The following is a 24,984-nucleotide window of genomic DNA, read 5'->3' on the forward strand; positions in this document are numbered from 1 at the left end:
AGGAAGCCCAGTCCAACAAGAGCATGATGTGTATCCCTGATGTTATCAATATAAAGCATAACTAGGTGATCTTGGTCCTCTGATTACTAATGGCAGAATTTGTTACTTTTACCAAGAACGGAATGCAGATCGTTTATATTTCTGTCCGCTGCTATAGTAGGCTTCCTAACATTTGTTTTGATGGGGCTGCATTCAAGTTTGCAGCTCACTGAACTGTGAAAATAAGATATTATGCTCTGAATTAAATTATATGAATTATTGCTCAGTATTGATGCTGTAGTTTCTGAAGTAAATTTTGCTTAAACAGTAATTATTCTCTGTGAAATTATCACCACATGTTAGCTGTTGGTGGTGCATGCCAAATTGTATAGGCAAAGCTGATTTCTATATCTCAGTAGCTCTGCACACAAGTGCTTAGTCTGCTTTTACTCTTGGCTCTCTGTGCATTTCTCACATGTTTTTTTTCTCCTCTGCATCATTACCAGAAATAGCATCTTACACAAAGTGAAGTCCTTGACTTCAAGCTTGATACAGAGTATACAGTAGATCCTAAGTGACCTGTTGCACCATTGAAGTTGGACGTGCTTTGAGCTGGGAGTTGGACTAGATGACCTCCATTGGCCTCTTCCATCTTAAGTTACTCTGGTTCGGTGAATGGGCCTGTTGGTTAACCTGTGTGTAACCAGGTTCAGTTTCCTAGTTCACAGAAAAGTAAAGTTGCTGGTGGTGTTTAGAGTTGCTATTGAAGCATTTTTGCCCTTAAAGAGAGAGAAGGTTAGCTTTAGAGGATAGAATTTGATTCAATTTCTTTCAGACATCATGTGAAGACAGTGGCCATAGCCAGCTCATGAGAGCATAGTATTTAAAAACACAGCCTAGAAAGAGATTGGAATTGAAGCAAAAGAGAAAATTAAATCTTCTAAAGGAATACAGAATGTTTCCCTTTTGAGTTTCTTTATAGCACTTCCAATCTGGAAAGAAAAAAAAATGTCAGAGTAACATTTTTAATGTAATACCATCTTCAGTGTTACTACAGATGTCAGAAATTTTCACTGCCGTATTTTACATGGATATAATAATTTAAAAATCACTGTTAGCTAGAACTCAGCATGTCTATATACACATACATACATACAAACATACGAATTTATGTGCCTATAATGTAGAATAATCTGTAAAAATGAATTAGATGGTGGCAGACTTCACTGTTTCTGGATTTACTTTGGTGTTTGTAAGTTAAATCCAAATGACGCAGCCTTCTGAGTTGAGAAACAAATAGGAGACCAATAATTGTGTGAATCCGTGTAGACACATAAAAATGCATTACAGTAGCCACTTGTGCCTGAAACAAGTGAGATTAAAACCGTGAAAGTGGTCTACAATTAATTTCCTTTTTTTGTACAGAGCCGGGGACTAGTAAAATGATTAAGAAGTTCAACCCAAGCTTTTGGCGTTTTTCAATACCTTTGAAGCATCCGATTGGAGTACCGATGAATATGTATCGGAGCATCCGATAGGAGTACCTCAAAATATTTTTTTGGGGTCCAGGAGGAATTTGTGTGGAGCTCTCCAAGGTTCCTCTGGATCAGACGAGTTATTCTTTGAGCTGACTCCGGGGCCTCAGTAAAAAACAGAAACAAAACATCCCCCCCACTCCCCCACCCCCCCAAAAACACAAACAAAAAAACCCACCGCAAACAAAGAAAACCCCAAACAAAGAACACCTAAATTAATTCAGTGTTACATGGTATGTATGTGTTACACTCCAAAAAGGAAACAAACCTTGTATGACAAAAAGCCAGGAGTTTTGGTGTAGTTGAAATCTTAGCAGTCTAATCAGAGACTCTTTATTCCATATCTAATGAGTATGGAAAAAAAAAACTATTGCAGAAAAGATATCCTCAGCAGTAATATAGTTAAAACTATTATACACATGCTTCCGTGTGTCTACCCCTTTTCTCTGTTGTTTTGTTCACTCTTCCACTGCCCTTCTGGTCCTAAGTCTTCCGTAAGCAGAAGTTGGGGAATGGTGGGAGGGGTTGCAGCAAGTTAGCCCAATTTCTTGACTAGAAAATGTGATATGAATGATGGATTTGCTTTTTTCTTTCTCTAGGATCTGCTTGTCACTGATTTTGTATGGTTTCTAACATGCTTTGACACCTTGCATTTTCTTTATTGGTTGCAATTCCTTGTTTCTTTAGATTTTATTGTGAATGGTGTGTCTTTCATATGTCAAACTTTTTTTTTTTAAAAAAAAATTATTTATAACTCCCTAAAGCCAGTTTTTCCCAGCTCCCAGATCTATATTTCTTTAACTGACTGTGGTTGAGTTGTTTATCTGGGCACGAGCAAGTTGCCTACAGCCCATGCCCCTTTTGATTACCGTCTCATGCTGGTATTCCTCTATACTGCACCCTCTGTGTGTGTGTGTGTGTGTATGTATTTTCAAACTTATGTATATATATATGCATACATACATACACAAAGTGTGTATATGTATATATAAAACCACGTTCATACACAGTGTATATATGTGCGTATATGTATGTATAAAATTATTTATACCATATGAAAATTAGATGCAGGTACCTGGTCATTAGAAGAATTGCTGTGACAGCTAAACGAGCTAATACTTAACTCCAGTTAGATCAAGACAAGCTTCAGTCCTGAGGCCTTGCAAAGTCAGTACAACATCGGTTCTACCAATGGCAATACTCTGTCTACTTAACTATAGGACTACATGTGCAAGGAGGAGGAAACTAAACTAGTAAAAAGGAGCTTATTTACTATATAACTCTTCCTCCATTGTGTACGAATTATTAAATGCATGTAAATGTTTGATAATTTTTGTTTATATCTCTGTGTCAACTTTGTGTTGTTATACTACTTATTGGGATACTAATTGGTGCATCTCAAAAAGCTATAATCCTGTAACCCCCTTCTTATTAATACATTTTGCAGAATCAAAGCACTGGGAGATACTCATTGAGATGTCATTGCTTCAGTGAATTGCAACGTCGCCAAGAAGTAAACTCAAGTTTGTTTTACAAGACCTCTCACTCCAGTTTATTCTACTTAAAGTGCCTGTGAGATCTGCCCACATTTTTTGGATACTGAATATGTAGGTAGGTTTCAGTAGCTTCCACATGCAATTAACTCTTCATCTTTCTTGTAGATAAAATACGTCAAGTGTGTGGGATAGAAATGCACTCCTCATATTTTGGTGCCCTTTGGGGGGCTGAAGAATAAAGGTCATTTTTTTTTCTACATGTGGACCAATTAGCATCATAGAGAAAGAGATAGCTGTGCAGCATTTGTAACCTAGCAAGTAATTCGGAAGCTATTGCATGTTTATTCCATCTTCTTACTTTAGGAAAGAGGGTTCTACTAAACAAAGCAATTGGCTGATACTATTTCCTTGTAGCCTCTTGTACCATGGAGTGGAACCTAATCACAGTAGAATGAGTTTTTTTTAATTGAAATCTGGATTTAATGAATTCTGGAACTGTAAACAGATTCTTGATGTATTATCTGACTTGTTGCTCTGTCTATATAAGGCATCAGTGCTTGTTCCTGTCGTTTCTTGAGAAGAATATTAACTATGTGAGAACAAAGCCTAACAAGTAACGAACCTCCAGAGTCAGTTGAAGTTAATTGTAGCCTGACAACAAGCACAGCCTTTATGTCCCCTTTGTCCCTGTCCAGCCTGTTTTAGGGGCAGCTTTATGAATCCTACCTTGAGTCCAGCTGTAGTGTAAATATGTACGAGCGAGCTAGCCAAGAACTGCTTAACTTTGTTCTGACACCCATCTTCTGAATTTCTTCTGACTCCCTGCTACTGCCACAAAAGTCTTTATCCTATCAGTACTCAATTCCACTTCCTAATTTGTCAAATGACTACTCCAGCAGTGAAAAGGAACCCACAAAGACTCTGTACAATGAAAATTATTTATTGCTATCGGTTGAAAATTAGCCCACCCATGGATATGTAGAGGATGATAAAAATTAATTCTTCACTCATTGTTGAAAAGTCTGGCAGCGCTAAACAGGGAGTTGTCAAAAATCATTAGAAAAACAATCTTATGAAAGGCACTATAGTCCCAAACTCGCTGTCTGCTTCCCACCCTGCTTGGTAAATTCTTAGTAGAGTTTACTAACTGCCTGTCGATGTTCCCATTTCACTGACCTTTTGCAATTGACTGTGGATTTGTGGATAAAATTCAGTGACAGTACTAGCCCAATGCATTTTTATGCTACGTTTGCTTTGCAGCACCCAGTTCCTTCAGCTGTGGAAGCAAAACTGTGGAACCGTTTTGTGAGCCAGATAAAAAGAACTGCTCCCATGTAAAAGTACTCCTGCAATTATTCTTTTTTTTTCTTGTACTTTGTTACCATTCCAGCAATCTCACTGACATTTGTTCTACAACGACTATGGGGGCAAAAATTCACAGTGGGGAAGAGGAGGAGAAGGTTTTGTAAAAAGAAAGAGCTGGGGCGTATGGCTGGGCTGGGAATACTTGAATGTGGTAATAATGCTCAGCTTACCTGAAGATACGGCTGTGCTCTGGGACCGATTAGTTATTACATTGGACATAGCAATGCAGAATTGCTCTAGCAGAATGCTCAAGGAATTTATCAGGTGACTGCAGACTGCTTCAGTTTGTCTTATTTGCCTTCTTTAAGTATAAAACACCCAAGATTTTAAAGTCACTTTAGGCAGAAAATGTTGTTAAACTCATATGAGCAGAGTACGTTTGGTCAAGGCCGTTTGTATGCATGCTAGCGTTGTCCAGAGGCTACTAGTTGTTGGAGCAGCTATTTCTGGTCTCTTTTTTTATGCTTTCTCCACCTCATATCAGTCCATTGGGAAAATCCTTTCCTGTTCCAGAGCAGAGCTTTGTAATTTTTTACATCTCTCTGAACCCAGTGTTGGGCAACAATTGTGTCACTCTGACTAATGGCTTGGAAATATGGTCTAATGTGGGAATTGCTCCAACCCCTGCCATGTTTGCTGCCATACCTCAAAAGCGTGGAAATAAGCAAGCTGTACTGGTATAGTCTTTTTTCCCTTTCAAAGATGTTCCTTTTGTTCGCAACAAATTTATATGCATAATCTGTGGTACATGTACCATGTTTGGAAACTCCTGCTTTAAGTCGATGTTTTCTTGGCTTTTTTTCTCCTTCCACTTAGTCTACATCTGTAGAAGACTTTTAAAATCCTATCCATGATCATTTCATCTTAGTGACTGAATTGCACCTATTGTTGAGGTATCCATTACCCCTCAGTATTTTATTTCATAGCAGCTTCTTACCTGTTATAATGCTTCACAAATTATTAAGAACATGAGGGAGCACCAAGCTGACAGTCTCATTTTGAGAGAAGTATATAAATATAATGGTGTAGTTAGGAGAGGTCAGTAATGCTGCAGAAGAGGCAGCCAGCTGGAAGGATACATTGGCAGGTTTGAGTATTAAAGACAGATTAAAAGGTGTTTACTTGCAATTTTTCTCCCCCCCCCCAAAAAAAATTTTGTTTTAAGGGCTTTGCTTCTACTACTTTACCTAGAATTATCCTCTTCTAAAGATGGTATTTCAGGGAGTGAAGTATGATGAGCCACACTGTTGGGTGGAATTTAATGCTTCTGCATATGTTTGGACTGACTGAATGTAAGTCATTGGAAATGCAGGATATTTGAATACTATTCATTTCTAGGGTTTACTAAAGCTTCTTAGCACATTGCGCTTTAAATAGAAAATAAGTTGAAATAGTTCTCCTCAGACTGGAGTTTCTCCAGATTCTGTCTACTCTAAAGGTCTGTGCCAGGATATTGGATCCCTGAAATCTTCTTCTGCATTGTGAAGAATAACCATATTTTGACTCTGTCTCTGTGATATTAGTGTTGATACTGCCCAGCTTTTGTGGTGTACTCTCCAATGTTGCTACATGAGTGAGCTACAGACTGTGAATGTACATTTGTTGTAGCCACCTGTATTTGTACTTAACTTTCATTATGCTGTTGCAGCACAGCTCTCCTCGTGATGTATGTCTTGGCCCTCCGCAAATACGAGCATTTCATGTCAGTGCTGAAATGAAACCACTTACCACTTGAAAAGACACACGTTTTGTACATTTTAATGCACATGTAAGTGATAAACATCATCTTTTTTTTCTTATGAAATGGACAATACGTGCATTGGTCAGACATAACTTAGTCCACTTCTTTTTATGAGGTCTCAGAAAATACTGTTAGGTGTTCTAAATATTGGCAAATTATTTGGAAAAATTTGTGGATCCTCATGGTAAAAGATGTATCTGAAAGTCAGAACTCAAGATAATCTCTAGTTCAGTTTTAAATGAAGTTAACAAAGAGCCATCCCCTGTATTGCTGGCCTTTTTGTAAAATATTTATTTTTTTTTTCTTCAAAGCAATACTATGCGATTATTTGTCTGGATCTCTGTTATGGGTCAAAATATGGGTGAATCGATACCAGGGATTGATTAGTTTACTATATTTTGGATATCAAAAATAATGGTAAGTATTTGGGATCATTTACGGTTACTGAATTTGTTGATAGTGACAGCTACTCAACACTCTTTGCCTTACAATGTCTGATAGGGTTGGACTTAATATTTAAGCACTGTCTTGGCTCCTCGGCAGCTCTGGAGGGTATGTGAAGGACCTTGTGCCTTTTCCCAGAGAGAAATCTACCAGCTGGACTTCGAATTTCTGAGTTCTAGAAAGCTAGAACAACAAACTTCAGAAATTGAAAACTTTGGGCCTCCAGGGTAGGGCAAAATAAAGATAAAAAAGACTGAAAACAGATCTTCTCCCTGCCCACTGTATCCTTGCAGGAGGATTGTTCTCTCCTGGCTCTCAGTCCAGCAATTCTTCACGGCTATCTGAGTTATAATGAACTCTAATCAGTCCCCTCTAAGATGTTAAGCAAAAAGCTTGAATTTCTCTCTTCCCCAGGGCCTCGATTTCGGCTCCCTGCTCTTTACAGAAGTGCCCTGGTCACCACCCGTATGCTATAGGCTATTGCCTCACCTTGCCCTCCAGAAGCATCTTTCATCTGAGGGAGTTCCAGCCTGCCACAGATGATCTTTTCCCTGATGTATCTGTTTAGCACATGCAACAAATAATGACAAATTATTTGCATTAATTAAATTAATAAAATTTAATTAAATGCAAATAATATACAAACAAACAGATTGGATGCACTCTTTGTTACAGTTTCGCAGATGCTTCGTTAGTACGCATATATGTGAATGATGGAGACTACAGAAAGGAGTAGGTTATTGTTTCAGTCTTTGGTGAGATGTGGTGGGTAGGTGTGAGAACTCCCTGAAGAAACTCTCACTGCAACAGAGAAATGTGTTATAGATTGTGCCCAAAGCATCTATTTCTGTGTGGAAAGTCTTGTGTAATATATTCCGTTCCACACTTACTCTTCTCTTTCCCTGTTAGCCCTGTTTCTAGCTGTGTGGGGTCCCTCTTTCGGTTACTGAATGCAAGGCAAATACAAAGATGACAATTCCAGATCATCTTTTTGTGGCCACTGTTTTGTATCTGCACTCTTTCCTTCTCTCATCCCAGTCAGTGTCATCCTGCTGCAGGAAACTCAGCGATGCCACCCTACCACAGAAAAGCTTCAGCTCATGAGGTCATTCTGTTATAAAGCGAAGTATGAATACTTCTGTTTTGCAAATGTTTGAGAAGGTTTTACCAAAGAAACTCTATGAAGCCAAAGTCTTTCTCTGGATGCAACTTATGAAAAAAAGAAAAGTAACTGCTGAAAAGTTAATAGTAAAGGAAATGGAAGGAAAGAAAGCTATGTTTACTGGGTGCAGTGCAGTGGTTTTCAGGGAGACCTCAACTAGTTCTTAGAGGACCAGATACAGGTACATCAACCCAGAGCTCTGCTCAAACTAAATTACCCCACTGAAAAACTCTGTGTGCTGAAATTTGACTCTTTTTTCTAGGGGAACTCTATGACTTGGTGTCTGTTTTAGTTCAGTAGCTTATTTATTCCTAGCGAAGACATCCCTGCATGGTTCTGCATTGTGTTCTGAGTAACAATGTGAGCATAAGGATGATGTATTTCATGATATACAAAACAAATTTTGATGTGTGACTTTTGGGTTTGGGTTTTTTTTTATTATTTGGACTTGTTCATTCACTGAGTTTTTAACTATATTGACCAACTGGATTGTAAGGAACCAACTTTCTTTTCTTTGTGTGAAATGACTGCCAACAATAACATTTACTAATATCGTTTATTTGTTGTCTTAAAAATAAGTGGATGATGTTGACATGTCTTAGAGCAGTCAAATAAGGAAGAGTTTTTCTTAATGTGTTATAGTGCTTATGAAAGCTGACAGCTTTAGCATATTTTAGGTTATGAATTATAATTTATAATGTATTACTATATACATTATAAAATGGATATGTAATGAGCAGAAGCAATATTACAATTTTATTGACACTTCATCAGGCTGCTTCCTCTAACTCTGTCTCTATTTTAAAGATCCTCTCAAAACATAAGGTGAGAAAAAGCTTTTGGCCATGTCCGCTGAAGTATTAGTTAAGCAGCATACCTGCCTACTGGGAATTAGACTAATTTTATCCAGGTATCTGAATGGCTCTTAGACTTGTTCTTTACTTGCACTGAGCATTTTACAGACTATGTGAAAGAAATGGCCCAGTCCTTAGGAGCAAAAGATCTTGTTTCAGACAGTAGTCAATGAATGAGAGGAAAAATGCATATGTGTGTGTGCGTCGGGGGCAGGAAAGAACAGGGAAGGGAAGGGTCAGGGTTACAATAATAGTGACATTCAGGTTCATCTAGGCGCACGTCTTGATTTTATTACTACTTTATTTAAATGTAACACTGCCTCATTTTTTCCTGACCAGCCTCTTCTTTACGCCAGTGACTTGTGTAATAAATGTAAAGCAAGCGAAGAGGATATTTGATTAGTGAGGATTAGTATTTGTGAAGCTGGTGGAAGAAACAGCTTCATTTTGGCAACTTGAAATTTGAGATAGAGCAGGGAGGCAATGCAGAACTGGTAGCGACCGTGAAATATATTGCATTTATTGGCTGAGAAGAGGAGTGATACCAAGGAACATTTAAAGCCATGACAATAGGCAATGGTGATACAGTGCATGCAGGACAAAATTTTAAATGTGAGCAGTGATATATATGTATATTTGGAGAGTTTTTTTGGATATAAAATTAAAAAAAGCTGAAGAGGCCTATGTTTCAGAATGGTGTTAAGTTTAGTCCCTTGGAAACATCTCTTCCCTCCATTTATAATGCATTAGGTTGAACAGTGGAAAAAGTGAAGAAACCAAGCCCATTAGTTATATTACAGTAATTTAGGCTCACTTGTTCGTAAAAAGCCTGGGAAGAAGGCATAAAGGAGGCCGGAGGAGCGCTCAAATGAGAGCTCAGCCAAGCTGCGCTGTAGGAGTAACACCCTTTTCCTTATGATAGATGACCTGAATGTTGCTCGTATGTAATTTAAGGTTGCTTGGAACTTCCTTTTGTAATAAACTGGTTTCAGATTTAAATTTTGCCAGCTCGTAGTAGCTCCCTCTAGTGTCTCACATTCTTAGTGTACAACATTGAAGGGCTTTTCTCTTTGCCTTTGGATGTTTTACTTAAGGGTGGGGAAGAAAAAGAAAAAAAAGTGAGACTCTTGCTTAAAAAAAACACTACCCGCCACTCCAAACTCAGCAAGTAATGGCTTGTTGGTCTTGCCAAAAATTCAGAGATACTTTTTAGTTGGCTTCTGAGATGAATGAAACTCCTGTTGCTCTGTTTAAAAAATGTGAAGTAGGCACATAATTTTTTTTTTTCAGGCTATTATACCTTTGTATTTCATCTCACCCACTTCTTGTACAAAGCATAAATCTTGAAGTTCTGCAAATGTGTTCAGCTCCCCCCTGCCATCAATATGAGGGAAACAGCCTCTTGTATAAAGGTATTGACAGAGTGTCTTAATGCATTTTGCCAAATGTTCCTCTCTCTTGTTGAATTGGAAACTGCTGCCACCGATAGCTATTTTATCTTTGCTCTTTTTTCTTTTAAAATCTCTTCTCCATTGCCAATTTTCTGTTGTTTTTGCGACGCTCAGAGAACGTTACCCCCCACCTTCAGACAATAGTAATTCTTCTCCTCAAATCAGCAGCAACACAGCACTACTTTATTCAGACTCAAGAATAAAATTATGATGCATGAGAAGAGAAAGAGCACTTAGCTGAATTCATAAAATGGTTAAACCATAATTGAAATAGGTCTGGATCTGGTGATTGTCTGAAGCCTCCAGCCAGCCTACTGGTGATAGGGTTACCCTATTTGATTTTAAAGTGTGAGCTCAGTTTCCAAATATACTGCAAGGATAGTCTGTGCTCACTGAATATGCTGCTAACCAAACTTAGGCTTTATTTTTATTCCTTGTAATTCATATGCCTTATTTTATACCATTCAAGTCTTGCTCTGAATATAGTTTTAGCAGTTTCCCTGTGGGGTTTTCCAGCTCCCTCATTACCATGGTGTTTCTATTCCTATTCTATTCTCCCTGTGAGATAATACGATGATGTTCTCTCCTCTGGGGAGAGGAGGCATGAAGATTCTAGTGCCCAAAGTGGCTGACGTTAGGTGCCTAATTAGTTGCCTATAGTCTGATTCCTCACAGAGCTTAGTGTTTTATAGCACTTGCTTTATTTGTTCAGAGCCCAGCTCCTTTTAATACCTGTTGCAATTATTAACACAGTGCTCCAGCAAATCAGACCTCTCAATGTGAACACTTGAAAAGCAAGAGAAATCTAATAACTGAACATCTGGGAAAAGCTTAATTTAAATGGTAGCCCAACATCACATACCATTTTTGTTTGTTAAATACAGTTCAACAAAAGTCCGATGATGTTTATTTTCTCTCTGTCTTTGTCTCTGTTTTTCTGCCATTTAAAGTGCCGTATAATAGCAATTACTTTTGATCACTAATGTCATGAGTGAACCACACAGGAGGGATAAACCACAGGGGGGATGAACCACGCAGGAGGCATAAAAGCCTTTATATCTAAATATTTCAGCCTTCCAGTCACTTCTGTCATAAGGCTTTCTTGTAGAAATTTCTTGAGAGGTGCCTAGATGGTATATTAAGCCTGTTTTGTTTTGCAAATTTTACTGTGAGGTGTCTTTACCCTTCAAAATTGAGGGCATTTTAAACAATGCATGTTTAGTCTTTGTATCTGATTTATATTTGCAATTGCAGTTGTGAGGGCCTGAAAACTGTTTGCACTTACAAGGCATGTTGCATGACGTCCAATATTAATATGTGTATATACAGGCTGTTTAAATTAAATCATGATAGTTGTTCATACCTCTAGGCAGGACACAATATAAACAACTTAAAATTATATGGGATGAACAGTTCTGTTTTGTTCTGGCCAAAAAGAGAGCATCTTGGGGATGGACTGTCATCTTGCTGATTAGTAGCTGGCCATGTGTCGGCTTCGTCGACACATTTCAGAGAATGGGTGGTTTAATGAAGGACGGAATTGGGGAATAATTCATTCCGTGCCATGAGGTTAACCACAAGCCTCTCAGAAATCACAGCGCTCGCTGCTCCAGCAGATGTGCTGGAACTCTGTGCTGTGACTGGAGGTTTTTCAGCACTCTGTTCCCCACACCCTTCTCTTATTGTAAAGCACGCACCCATCCTGCTGCCAAAACTTTTAATAAAAAATAGATTTGTGTTTGCAGTTTCCAGAATCTTTATCAACCTTCCAGCCAAAGTCAGAGTAATAAACCCAGAGAACATCTAAGAGTGTGCTTTGCAGATGATTGATTTTTGCACTCGGGATGTCTTACAGGCAGTGGCTCCCACCGTTATTTTTACATCGTATGCTGCAGGGGACTCCTGAAAGCCCCTTCCCTCCTAGTTGCACAAAACAATTGGGATCGTTTTTTGACTTTCAAGTGAGTAATTTCTCTGTAGAGAATTAGTTTTCTCTTTCTGGAGAAGGTAACTTGTCGTTAAGTTTTGGATGAATACTCTATCTCTCTACTTAACGGATTTCAAAATTTGTGTTGGATATCAGAAAGTACCTTAAAAAAAATCCATAAAAGAAAGCCTTTCAGGAGACTATCCTTGTGAAAAATCTGTTAAATATTCCAGAAAAATCTCTTTTTATTTCTCTTCTTTCCACACAAGACAAGGTGGCTATCACATTCAGCCATTAAGCATATTACGCTTAATATAGGTTAGGTAAGGAAAAAAAACCCCAAAACCTAAACCCATTGAGTTAACATAAATTGAAGTTTAATGTGATTTAGTTTATCAAATGTAAAATTTTCTGTGAATACTGTAAAGGTGTGGAGTGAGGACAATCTAACTTTAACATGCTATCCAGCTGTTTATTATTGCCGCTCATCTGGGACTTATAACCTTTTTACTTGAGATGTTGGAATTGCATGTATAAACATTCCTCATTTGCTTCAGTGCAGAGTAAAATGGGTTAATTTATTAGCTTTATCACCTGTCAGTTTAAACTATACAACCTCGCTTTTCACTAAAATGCGGAGAGTCCATTACCATCCCAGGGAGGAGGTGATAACATGCAGCTGAGGGTGGTAATGAGGAGCTGGAAGTAAAGAATTTATAAAGCTAGGGCCTCAAGTATACATTTGTGAGTGTCCTTGATCTGATTGACCTAAAACCTGTTCCCAATTGAAGCAAACCTGATGTTAAACCAAAAGAAGTATTTGTGCTTTTACACCTCTAGTTTAAAGCAATGCATTTTCTTCGTGTGGGTAAGGCCTGCGCAATCTCCAGGAGCCTTATTTTCAAGTCATATTTCACATATATTTGTGGTTGTCCCTTATAAGAAAATATTTTCAAGTGGGAAAGAAATGAACGTGTTCTTCAGTCTTTCTTTCTGCAGGACCTGTAGGTACCCATGGGCTACTGACGTGCAGGGAGTGTTTTTGTGGGAATCCATATTAATAAATTGGCAGAAGGTCATTGACATTTAGGGCAACTCCGGGAGAAAGATCTTGACCTCAGGAAGTGCTGAGCTTCTCCAGATCTTCCTTTACTCAGTAGATATTGAGAATATGAGATGGGTTTTGGGATAATACCTTAGGATGTCAGCTATATAAGATACTGCCTGCTCCCTCTCTCAGCTGTGACAGTCCCAGTTCACTTGCTTGGGGGCCTCCTTTAACCCTAACAAAACAATTATATTTACACATAGTTATATTATGCTGTGTAATATATATAGATGACCCTGGATATGTATAGATAATAGAGAGGGTGTAACATTTCAGTGAATGGAGAAGGGCACTGCTTCAGTAAAAGGTCGTGCAAAATATTTATGGAAATTTAGAACCATAGTATCTTGAAAGGCTTGAAGTATCAGTATGTTTGCTAGTCATTCACGGGAAAATGTGCTGTGGCTAATCAAAACCGTGAGAAGATCATTTGCTATTGCAGCACTGGAAAAATGTGCCATTTGAGGCTAAGAAAGCTGCATTTTCTCCTTAATATCTTGGAGGTGCTTTAGCTCCAGCATATTTCTGAATTCCTTTTATATTTCTTGTCAGTGACATATCTCTTACGTACAAAAATTTCAGTCTCTTAGTGTGCAAAATTGGGACCCAAATTCTTAAGTTTAAGTAACTTGAAGAGATACTAACACCTCTAACTATTAGATATCTTATTATATGTCTTCCCTCAAGCATTCAAATTTGAAAGTGCTGTGCTAAGTTTTCATTTATATACCTTATTGTCTTTTTTTTTTTTTGGAATTTGCCAGCTGAAATGGCACAATTTTAACATTTTTACCAAAAACATTTATTCTTAAATTGAGATTATTTTGACTTCTCTGCAAAAGGAGCACGGATAGAGCAGATACTACGCTCCTGTAATACTGTTCACCAGTGTATTTGCAAGCATTCTGGGATTAATCTAGATACAGTAAAGGTGGATGTTTCTCCCATTTCTCTAAAAGTGTTTATGTCCGTAGGAGAAGAGTTTTACCTTGATTCTAAATGAGGCAACTTTTTAATTTGGTGCTTTTATTTAATTTTTCAAATTATCATTTAATATAAAAATTTACTATCATCTTTGACCTGATCCTATTTTCACTTTTAATTGTGTGAATTAGGAATAACTTGGTAAATTACTTCACTAGACTTGATGGGTGTGTAGTTGTGTAACACCGTGTGAGGTCAGATTGAGTTTCCCAACTCCACCATGGTTCCATATGGATAAGGTGGATGCAGATTAGGATTGAGAAACGTGCAGACTGAAGCTTGGAGACACAGAAGGACAAAACATAATAATGGTATGGTAAATCAGGAGGAATTCCCAAGCCTATTTCATTGACCTAACCATAACATTAAAATCATTGTCATCAAACTAAGGTGAATAGAGTTGTGCTAAGAGATAGCAGCTGTTTGAGTGACATAATAAGCACTCAAGAATGTCAGTAAAATAAGCTTAGATCTGCCTGCTCAAACAGTTCAGAAATGGGCTGCCACAAAACATACAGCCAAGTCAGCCCCTTCTGTACCTTTGATTATTTAAGATTCCCATTCTTCTTTTATTACAGTGTGAAGTCCTTCCTCTTCCAGACATAGCACCAAAAGCAGTGCACCCCATCAACATTTACTGTCAGCTATATTCACTGATCTGTTACCATCTAAACCATTCCAAAATTCTCAGACTGGTACATGCTGAGGTTCTGCTACTGGGTCATCTGGAAAAAATAAAGTAAATGAAATATACTTTCATATCACTCCTATATGTCTTCCCCAGCTGTTTTCCAGAGTGCTCCTTCTGCAAAAGATCCATGTAGGAGTACTTTCTATGTATGGGTTCTGCAGTCACTGACAGATGTGTGCAGTATACTTTCAAAAACAATTTTTTAAAAACGATGCCATTTTTTTCTTCCATCTGTAGATCACTGTTGCTTTTCAAAAAGGGTGGATGAGGCAAAGTGTTTTTGCATGTAGATGCTTATCCTGGGTTTTAAGTGTTCGATTTGTAAATTACTTCTTCACCTATAGCAATGCTCACCACTGAAAATAATTTTTTTTCTCAAAGTATATCGAGGTAAGGTCTCAGAACTATACATTTTCAAATCTAGCTCAATCTGTCCAAAAGCTTTCAATATTATGGAATATTGAATATTCCTCATTGAAGGAGGAAAATCCCCTTTGGCATTGATACTAGGCAAGTGAGAAAGGGAGTTCTCTTTTTAAAAAAAAAAAATTTGTTTTTGTCATCTTCCATCTTCTTGTATTAGAGAACCACGGAGAGTGTGTGTGTGCGGACTTTGCTCATGGAGTGAGGACTAGGGAAATCCCATCATCCCAGATCTGGAAGAGACTTTTATAGGTCAGATATACAAGAATTGCCAAAGCATCACTGTTAGTGCAGGCGTAATGTGGACAGTCTCTGATCTTGAGAGGGACCCTTGACAAAACTACAGTGTACAGGAACTCATTTTGACTAGCTCTGCCCCTGGTGGTATTTCCTTTTGCTCGCACAGTCGGGAAAATAGTCTTCTGATAAGACTAACCGTAGGAGCTCCTTATTCAGGTTCTAAAGCACGTGAGAAGTAGCTTCAGCTTCAAGTCCCATTGTCTGGGTTGTCTTCCTTCTTCATTTCTTTACAACAAAAAATGTGTTTCTTATGTATTGTATAGTTTCTGTATTTTGAGCGTCTCATTAAAGACAATTCTGATACAAATTAAAAGGTGATTCAGAACAGCCTCTTGTTTAAATAAACAAACCTCAGGATTCGGGCTTCCTTAGAACTTCTTCCAAAGGGATTCTAGCTTTAGAAGCGGAGGAGAGCACCAAACATTTGGTGCGATTACTTCACTTCACAAGAGTCCCTCTATCTCTATTCCAGTACATTTAACAGTGGTTAGAATGACTGACTTTGATTTCAGTGCAGTGAAGAAAGAGTATTAAATTCATACAGGTAGAAGTTAAATTTGCTCTTGGTGATATACACCATTTTGTGCCAAATTAAAAACATGTGGAGGAGCTTGTATGTCTGACACTTTTCTTTTTACTTGTCCCTGAAACAGAATACTACAAGAAAAGTAAATGGAGTTGGAACTCATGGAGAGCTTGAATTTTCTCTGATTCAATTCAACAGGATTAATGCCATAGTCTTTTGAGTGGAAGCATAATCAATCCTTTCTCCTTAAGACAATAAATCCAGAGAATAACTCAGACATTTGTATCGTGTCTGAGTAAATAGATTACATCCAGCACTAGTTTTTCCTGTATGATTTTTATTTTCTTTTTGATTTTCTCAGGAGGTGCTATGAAGGCAGAAGAATTTAACTTAAGATATTAGTAGCACAGAGAGTAGTATCATGAACTGATTTTTCTAAATAACACCCCACCCCCCACCCCCCCCCCGCTCCACTTTTCCATGATGGTGTAAGTTTCTAAGTATAAATTGATCTTAGAAACGGTTTATGCTGTCTTCATTGTTTTCGGTGTGGACTTTACACGGTTGTTTTCTTGTTGGCATGAAGTCTCCTTAACCAAAGAAAGAGATGTACTCTAAAGCAGATTTTTAATTTTGGATTTTGTAAGCAAAATGATCATGTGGACTGACTTCTGCTTGCAAAGCGGTATGCCTGTTTCAGAAGGCTGTCGGTGGAGCAGTAAACATATATCCAGTTTGGAAAAAAACTTTGTCCTTGGCTTTTGTCCTCAGATGAACCGGGTTTGTTCATGCTTTGTTTTCTTTCTCTGCTGTTCTATTACTATTTCGTTATTCCTATTTTTACTTTCTAATTTCTTTTCTTTCCAACTTAAGCACAGTTACGAACATATGGGTAAGGAGCATAAAGCTGTATCAGTCCTAATGGTAGTACGTTGTATTGTGTGTGCATTCTGAATACTTTGCAACATACTCAAACTTACTTAAACATATTTCGCACATTTTAAAAAAAAAAAGTATTTTCACACATTTTTTGTCTGTTACCCTTTCTGAGGAAGAGGATCATTTTTGGTTCTCTGTTGGTACCTTATCCAGTACAATGGACTTTTAGAGCCATATTCTGTATTGTTATTATGGTAGTAATCCTGGATTCTTGGATGGCTACTATAGTAAACTTTATGGGTAGTAGTGAAAATAGCAAAAATAATAATGAAAAGAGCTACATAAGTTCTTATATCTGAGAACTGTAAACTTGCCAAAAAAAAAAAGGTCAGTGCTCTTCTGGTTTGCAGTGCCATTCAGTTGGAGTTGTAACATACTTCGGGCTAAGAGTATGAGCATAATTGGCTGTAGCAGCTAATCTGTTGGGCAGTTACATATTGCACAGCTCGTATTCAGTTGCATTCCAGCATGTGATTGCTGTTCTGTAAAATGTCACTGAGTGGTATGATTGTATGTAACAGTTGAAAATTTGGCTTCAGATTCCTCAGTTTCTTTTCTGCATTTTCTCTGTTTCCCTTGTTTGCCTTACACCAGCCTCTGTTTTACTTCTAGATGGAGAACAACGTTACAAAATACAACCTCTATATATTATAGGGGATTTCACCTATAATGATAAATGAAATGTTTTACTTCTTTTTATTCTTACTGGCGTGATGCAAAAAATGAAGGGTAGTTGGTACTATGACTTCTTGGCGTGGTTTTAATACTCGAGTCCTGAATCTGTAGTACGGAGGATGTTCGTGTTGTGCAGACTGTCTATGTGCTCAGTAGAAAGAGGGAGGAGTCCAATACTAATGTTAAGAGCTCATCTCTCTCCATGCTTTATTAAAAGCAGCCTAGCTTCATATCTTAGGCCCTGAATTACATAACTGAAGTTTGACTGCATGAGTGTGTATCCCACTTCTGTGCAATGCCTGAAGGCTGGGGAACTTGACTTTATTAGCTCTCTTACTGGCACTGCTACAGGAGAAGGAAAAAAATCCAACTAATTTTTAATCATCTAATGCGTCCCTTTGGGACACAGAATTCGTTGAGAGCCATAAATACAGTGCATACCCTTTATTGAAGAGTAAATGTAAATTTTAAACCACACCTATAATTGCTGTTGCTTGGATTGAATGTGTGCACATTCAGCCTAACATTTCTCCTCGTCACCCCCTATTATTAAAGTTAATTTCTGCCGTTTTCCTCTTCATTCCTGTTTGACGAAAGGCAGAGTTTGTGCCACTCACTCAGTTGAGAATATCCTTCTCAGACATCAGGCAACTGCCACGACTCTTTCTTCATCATCTCGAGCTCTCTTCTTACGCAGAGTGGATGGTAACACCACAGTGCTGAACGTACTGACTGTGGCAGCAAACTTTGGCGTTGGTGGAGCTGAAGGACTGTAAGGCAAGGAAGTAATTTTTAAGACGTTCTCACTAATGTAGTCAAGGCCCTGAGTTTGGAGGAATGAGATGGAATAAACTGCAAAACTTTTGCTTCAGGCACTGCAGCAGATGATTTTCTAACAAATATTGTTTTGAATGTTACTGAGCTCATTCATGTTTGCTGTTTGTTTTTTATTTTTTTTTTCCTTTGAAGAAGTTGATTTCTTTGTACCTTAATGGTGCAGCTTTTGGATGGGGTGGGTGCTTTTCTGTTCCTTCTCCTCCCATTTATTATGTCAGTGTGTCTTTTACTACATATCCAAGAACAGCTTTTATTCTTCTCATTTTTAGCTTCACTTTCTAGTTTTTACAGTTAAGTGCATTTTTTATGTTGTAGGTCACCTGTCACATTTCACCAGGGCAATATCTGTACACTGGAAGTAATTCAGCCTCTCGTTCTGTTTAATTTCGTGCTAATGTCTGGAAGATGTTATCTAGGTTAGCCAGGCTGAGGAACACTGTGTCCTTTCCTAATTTTCTTTAACTTCTTGGCTTTTGGCTATCTCACTGCCCCTTGGCGTATTATGTTGGTCTCGATTTTACAGATATTTATCTGAAGTGTGAACTGGCCAGATGAATTGCTGCCCATTGTAAATTGCTCAGCTTAGATTTATATGCTACACTGAATACCGCTTAAAACGTTGGGTCCTTAAAGAGGACCCACTACTATTTCTTGCGGTGGATACTGTAAATGGGGCAATGAGCAGTTCCTTCACATCACTGTTGAAAGTCCTGGCCAATTATTTGTTATTTCACAAGTTACTTTTAAGCTCAGTTCTCGAGAGGAGATATGTAATGTAATGAATTTCCTTTGCTGCAGTGTCTATGCCATACTTTACTATATTATATTTGATTGTTTATAACATACATATATGTATACTTTACTTAGGAGAAAGAGTTTGGAAGCATGGTGTGTTCATATCTATTCAATAACATATTTTCAGTATATGTATCAAATGTGAATGGAAAAAGGGAAGCACAGCAAAATGTGTATGTCATGGGTGTCTTTTGCAGATGCTGAATCTGTCCATAAGAAGAGGTTCCTAAGAAAGTTTTATTAATGAATGTTGCATCATTGCTCTTTTATAGTTACAGCTGCTCAGGGTGAAGGAAACTCCCAAATCTCTCATATGACGCTATATGACATATAGCGTCATTTGTAGGTATATAAATTCCTACTATTTATTTCTCATTTGACTTCATTTTTCTTTGTGCCATGGTCCACTGGGGTAATGTGAAACAAAAGTAAAATGCCTGTTCTGATGTAATGATCAAGTAAAATGTAAAAGGATAGTAATATTTAAATTGGATCTTCTCTCTGCTCCTTGCCAGGAATACTTGGTTCATTAAGTCAAAGCAGAATGGAAGTGATAAGCAATGTGCTTGCTTAATGGACATATCTCTTGAGACGGTGATGGTGTTACCCAGATCCTTATGATCATCATCTACTGCTTGCTGATTTCCTGGGAGGAGTTCAGTCTTAATGACGTATTACTCGTCCGTGATCTATCTGCTTCGGGAAACTGTTTCTTTCTCTTATGCTGCGTTGGTTTGGGGTTATTAAGGAAAGGAAGAGGCAGGAGATTGCTGCATGTAGAGGACAAAAGGCAAACAGGAGAATAATTTCTACATAAAATACAGAATGAGGTATGCATATTTTGGACCAAACTACAGCCATGATGCCATGCAGTTTGTCTCCTGTAGGCTTGAGTACTTGCTGCAGGGCCTGAGTCTTAAGGATGAAAGGGGTTTATATGCACACATTTGCTGGTAGGTAGGCTTACCTGTGAATCCTGAGTTGTCTCTTTCTGGGTACCTGTTTAAATAAAAGCTGCCACTTTATATGTTACATCATTGTTTTATTAATTTTCTGTCCATTGAAGAAAGAAGGAAAAATAGAGTACAGGTCAAATTGTGATCTCTGAGGTATACCTCCTTTGAGTAGCATCCAACTCTGTCAATGCATTTTCTAATATAGAGCCCTGTACAGTATGAATAATGAAGTAGTGAACTGTCTCTGAGGAGGAAATAATTTCCATTTACCTTACCCATTGAAAAGTTAGCCATGTATCCCTTCTTTCTGATAAGTGTTTCCATAGGGAACTTCATTCCACTCATTTTGGGCACCTGTTTTAGGATGTGATGAATCCAAAGCGTGGAAGCTGGAGACTTGGTCAAAGCAAAACCATTTTGTTGTTGTTGATGTCATTTCTATTTACATCTCCCGTTGTGATTCAGACCTGTGTGAGTGTTTCAGAGGGAACAAGATTGAGTCTTAGGTAAGAAAGTGCATCTCTCTCTTAAAAAGCCTGGTACTTATTTTCTTTGGTAAATGTCTGTAAAGAGCTAATGAAATAAAGAGACCGTGTTTTGGTGGATATTAACTTTTTAAGAAGCTTATAGAATAGAGCCTTTCATAAATGGGATTCCTTAGCTCTAAATAGATAATGAAAATACGAATGTAGTGAACTTGCTATATATACTAGGAGATGATTTCCAAACATTTAAACCCAATGGATTTAAAATTTATTATACTAAGAAATTGCTTGGAACGTAAAGATCTTGGATAGTAACTACATTTCACGCTAAGTAGACATCATCTGGTTATGCTGAAATATAAAGGCTCGGTTTGGGTCTTCCTGAAAGCAGTGGCAGAAGGTACTGTTGGCTTCGCTAAATGCAGACCCGGGACAATGGGAACTAGCCTGGAGTTGGGAGAAGATAGGTGAGCACATGCAACCAATCAACGTATCAAGAGAAGAACAATTCTTCCTTCCAAGTATCAGGCAGTAGCAGTACATCAGTTATTTTTAATAGGTAGCAGGTAAGGGTAATTTAGAGTATTTTCCTCTTCAGTGTTTTTGGGTGAGGTTTTTGCAAATGGCACAATTTATTATGATATAAATAAGTACTATTAATTTATGCAAGAACTGCTAATTTTTGGTAAACTTTGCATCCTTTGTAGTCCTTACAGCACTCTCTTAGAAAACAGGATCAGATTTAAAATGATAAATGAAACAGTAAAATACAAATTTTATTATAAGAGTTGTGCTGCATAAACAATGATTATCTCCGAACAGGTCTACTTCATATATCTAAATAAGAGAGATATAGTTTAAAAAAAAAAATCCTAATTTAAAGTAATGGTAACCATGATGCTTCAGACAGAGAGGGTCAACAACTCCTTCATGCTGATAGTAATCAAACACAAACCAAGCACAAATACCAAACTTCTGAAGTCTTCATAAAATAAAATCAGCTGAGGTTTCAAGTTTAAAAATTTAATAGATTCCAGCGATGCCAAGGAGTCGGACAAATTCTGAGGACGTTTTTGAAATCAGAAGTATTAGTTCTTCTTAGAATTACCCTTATATGAATCTCTAACTTTATTGGTAGTAGTAAAACTTAACCAGTTAAAATTTCAGAATAGGAAATGCACCTGGTTTCACTAACATCCTAACTGAGCTCGTAAAATTTCAAGGTGATTCCTCAGAAACATCAATCATCATCCTTCGTGAGCCTTGCCAAGTTGTATTTGAACCAGAGAATGTTCCTGAATATTGGCGTTTTTTTCTTATTTTAATAAGAAAGATAAAATAAAGGAGAGATTTGACAAAACACAGAGCAGTTGGAGGATGGGAAGACACCCCTTTGGCCCATCAGATCCAGTCCTATGACATGAGAGGCATATGATTACCGTTGGGAAATCCCTGCAGATGATTTGGAAGCACTTCTGTTGTCCTGACTCTGGGTAGCTGCAGTGAGCAGTGTGTGCCCCGTAGCCCCGGTCCTGCCGTGTGCCCTCTGTCCGTGCCCTGAGGCCAGACCGTGACAAGACCTTGCCATGTGCTCCTCTTCACTTGGGTGAAAACTGTGTTGTACGGTCAGAGCAGGAGCGGGGATGTGTGCCAGGGGGTTACGTAGCCTGGGTGAAGGAGGGATGGGGGCTGAGGAGCAGGCTGCAGGCTCTGAGAGGTTTTGCCCTTGGGGAGGTGATGCAGCCGGTAACAGGCACTTCCCCATCAGTAGGCTCTTCTCAAATGGTGTTCATGCCAAATGTGTTTATGGCCTGCCTGTATTTGCTCTTACATCAACATTGATCTTTGGCTTCAGCAGTTCTCTGCCCTTGTTGATATTTACTCTGTGATGATATTAATATGTAATGCTATCTCAGCCTTTTTTGGAAAAGACCAGATAAACTAAATTCTTTTTATCCCAGCGTTAAGAATAAGTTCTCTGTTATCCTGATAGTCCTGGTAGCCCTGGCCTGCACCTTTCACATCAGATTTGAGTTTCCTCAAACACAGTGGAGGTACTGCTGTGTTGCCGTTTAATTTTGGTGTTGCTAAGAATTAGAACACAATCAAATGTATTTACTGAACCTGATTATCCAAGAACTTGAGGTTTATGGATGAAAAAGTGAAGATATTTTATTCATTACTGTCTAGTCAATTATGAAAATGAATTAATTTCTCTTCTATGGTACGTGGATGTATAGTGAAACCACCTCTTGGGTCTCAGCTTTTCTAATTAAATACCTCTCAAATTAAAATTGTGGATCAGGAGTTTGACTTGGAAATGAAAGACAAACTGATTTTTTGCGCCTTTAATTTTAGAAAGAATTATTGACAATATTGAGTTTATTTGTTTTCTTCTCTCTGATGGAGGCAGCAATATTAGATCAAAAATATGTTGCAGAGGCTGATGGCAAATTAAGAGAAAGTGAGAGCAGTCAAAAGCAGGTAAAATTGTGTGACTTGATTTTTGCATTGCAAGCTCAAGATGATTTAACTGGTAATGACTCTCAGAACAGCTATACATTTTCAGTGTAATGCAATAAAGAGCATTCAAAAGAGCATAACCTATTTTAAATAGTGGGAAATCTTGGAAAACAAGGTCTGCACAGGGAAAAAAATAATCACTGTTAGAGATTGGTTACAGTATTTTAAGAACTACAAAGGATTACTGTCTTGGAATGGTTTAGGAAATTCAGTTACAGCTAGAGATGATAGAATGGATTAGCATTTAGAAATAAAGATTAAGTGAAGGGTATGTAGGGAGTTGAAGACATTATGTTAAAGTAAGGAACAAGACTAGGATGCCAAAAGGAATACCTGTGCAGGATGGGTGCTTGGAGTGGGAGTTATATTCTGGAGGGAAGATAAGAGTGGCATTGCCTTGGTAAAGAACTTAAAAAGAGATGGGGACCGACAAGCATGAAGAGAGACTGGAATTTGGATAAATGAATGGAAAATATAGAATCAGGGTAGAGAAAGAGAAGCAAACCATCCAACCTCCTTCTTTGTTCCCTGACATTTATTGCTCACTCGGTAAAGACTTTGCACTTTTTGAGGTAAAACACTTGCCATGCTGGAATATCGATTTCCAGAAGGCAGTCTCCCTGGGAGTAACACTACAATCCAAAACCTTTCTAATATGCTGGGATTGAACTGTGTTGCATGAATTGACCCCTTTCTGAAGAATGGTATTCTCAATACTTATCCCAGAGTACAGCTTGACTAGCTTTTAGTTGAACGGGGAAGAGGATAAGTGATTGTTTTACCAGAACTCCAATTTAATATCTCATAGATATGCTGAACAGTTTGAAAGAACTGTCTTTCCATTGTTGGAAATTCTTTATAGCAGATATTAAAAATGTATATGAATTTATTGCTTTACTCCCAAACAACTGCTTTTCTATGTAGGCTAGCTGCTTCAGAATGAGGAAAAAATGATGTCCTCTACTCACTCAGAAATGCTGAGTAGCTTAAATCAGAGAAGATGAGTAAAGCAATGAAATCATAATATTATAAAAGTCCACTTCTGCGTCTCAGGGAGAGCTTGATCGCTGAGTTAAATACATGCTTCTGCACCTTCGATGTGCTCAGAAACGAAAAAGATAATACTGTTTATCAGCAGACAGGAGGAAAAACCCATTTTAACAGATTGAGCTGCGAGACAGGCTGGAGACGTGAAGCTCTTTTATGTCTCCCTGGGGCTCTTTTCCCCAAATCTCCTATTTGGAGTACAGTCCCATCACTGCGTATGCCATCAAGACCAAGACTTTTGATGGGTAACCTTTCTACGTAGTCTGTATAGACTGTGAAGACAGCCCTAGCCTTGTCCTGTACTGTGCTTCAAGTATGGGAAAAAAACCCTATTTATGTTTATCTCAATCTTGACCTTTGCTTGAGTGTGAAAAGGAAAGAGGAATGAGACTTGCTTATTATTTTTACTGTCAACTTTGTTCAGATTCTGTTTATTTTTGTTTGAATACCTTAGACAAAGGCTGGTGTTTTGGCTCTGCATTTACACTCTGGTTCCATGATGGGTGTAAGAGAGTGCATGACCTTTTTCTTAGCAGAATGGAAGATAAATACAGCCTGATACGTAGAAGTAATCCACTACTACAAGGAGCCTCATCAGCATGATCATCATCTGCTTTTGTGTTTAAGTTTAATGAGGAAACTTGTTCAGTTGCACATAGTCAATCTGAAAACAATAAAGGCCTAACTGCTATGAGCTAAACTATTAAAAAAATTAAAATCCTCCTCGTTTCATTTGTTGAA

Source organism: Calonectris borealis, chromosome 4 (genome assembly GCF_964195595.1).
Source record: "Calonectris borealis chromosome 4, bCalBor7.hap1.2, whole genome shotgun sequence".
NCBI lineage: Eukaryota > Metazoa > Chordata > Aves > Procellariiformes > Procellariidae > Calonectris > Calonectris borealis.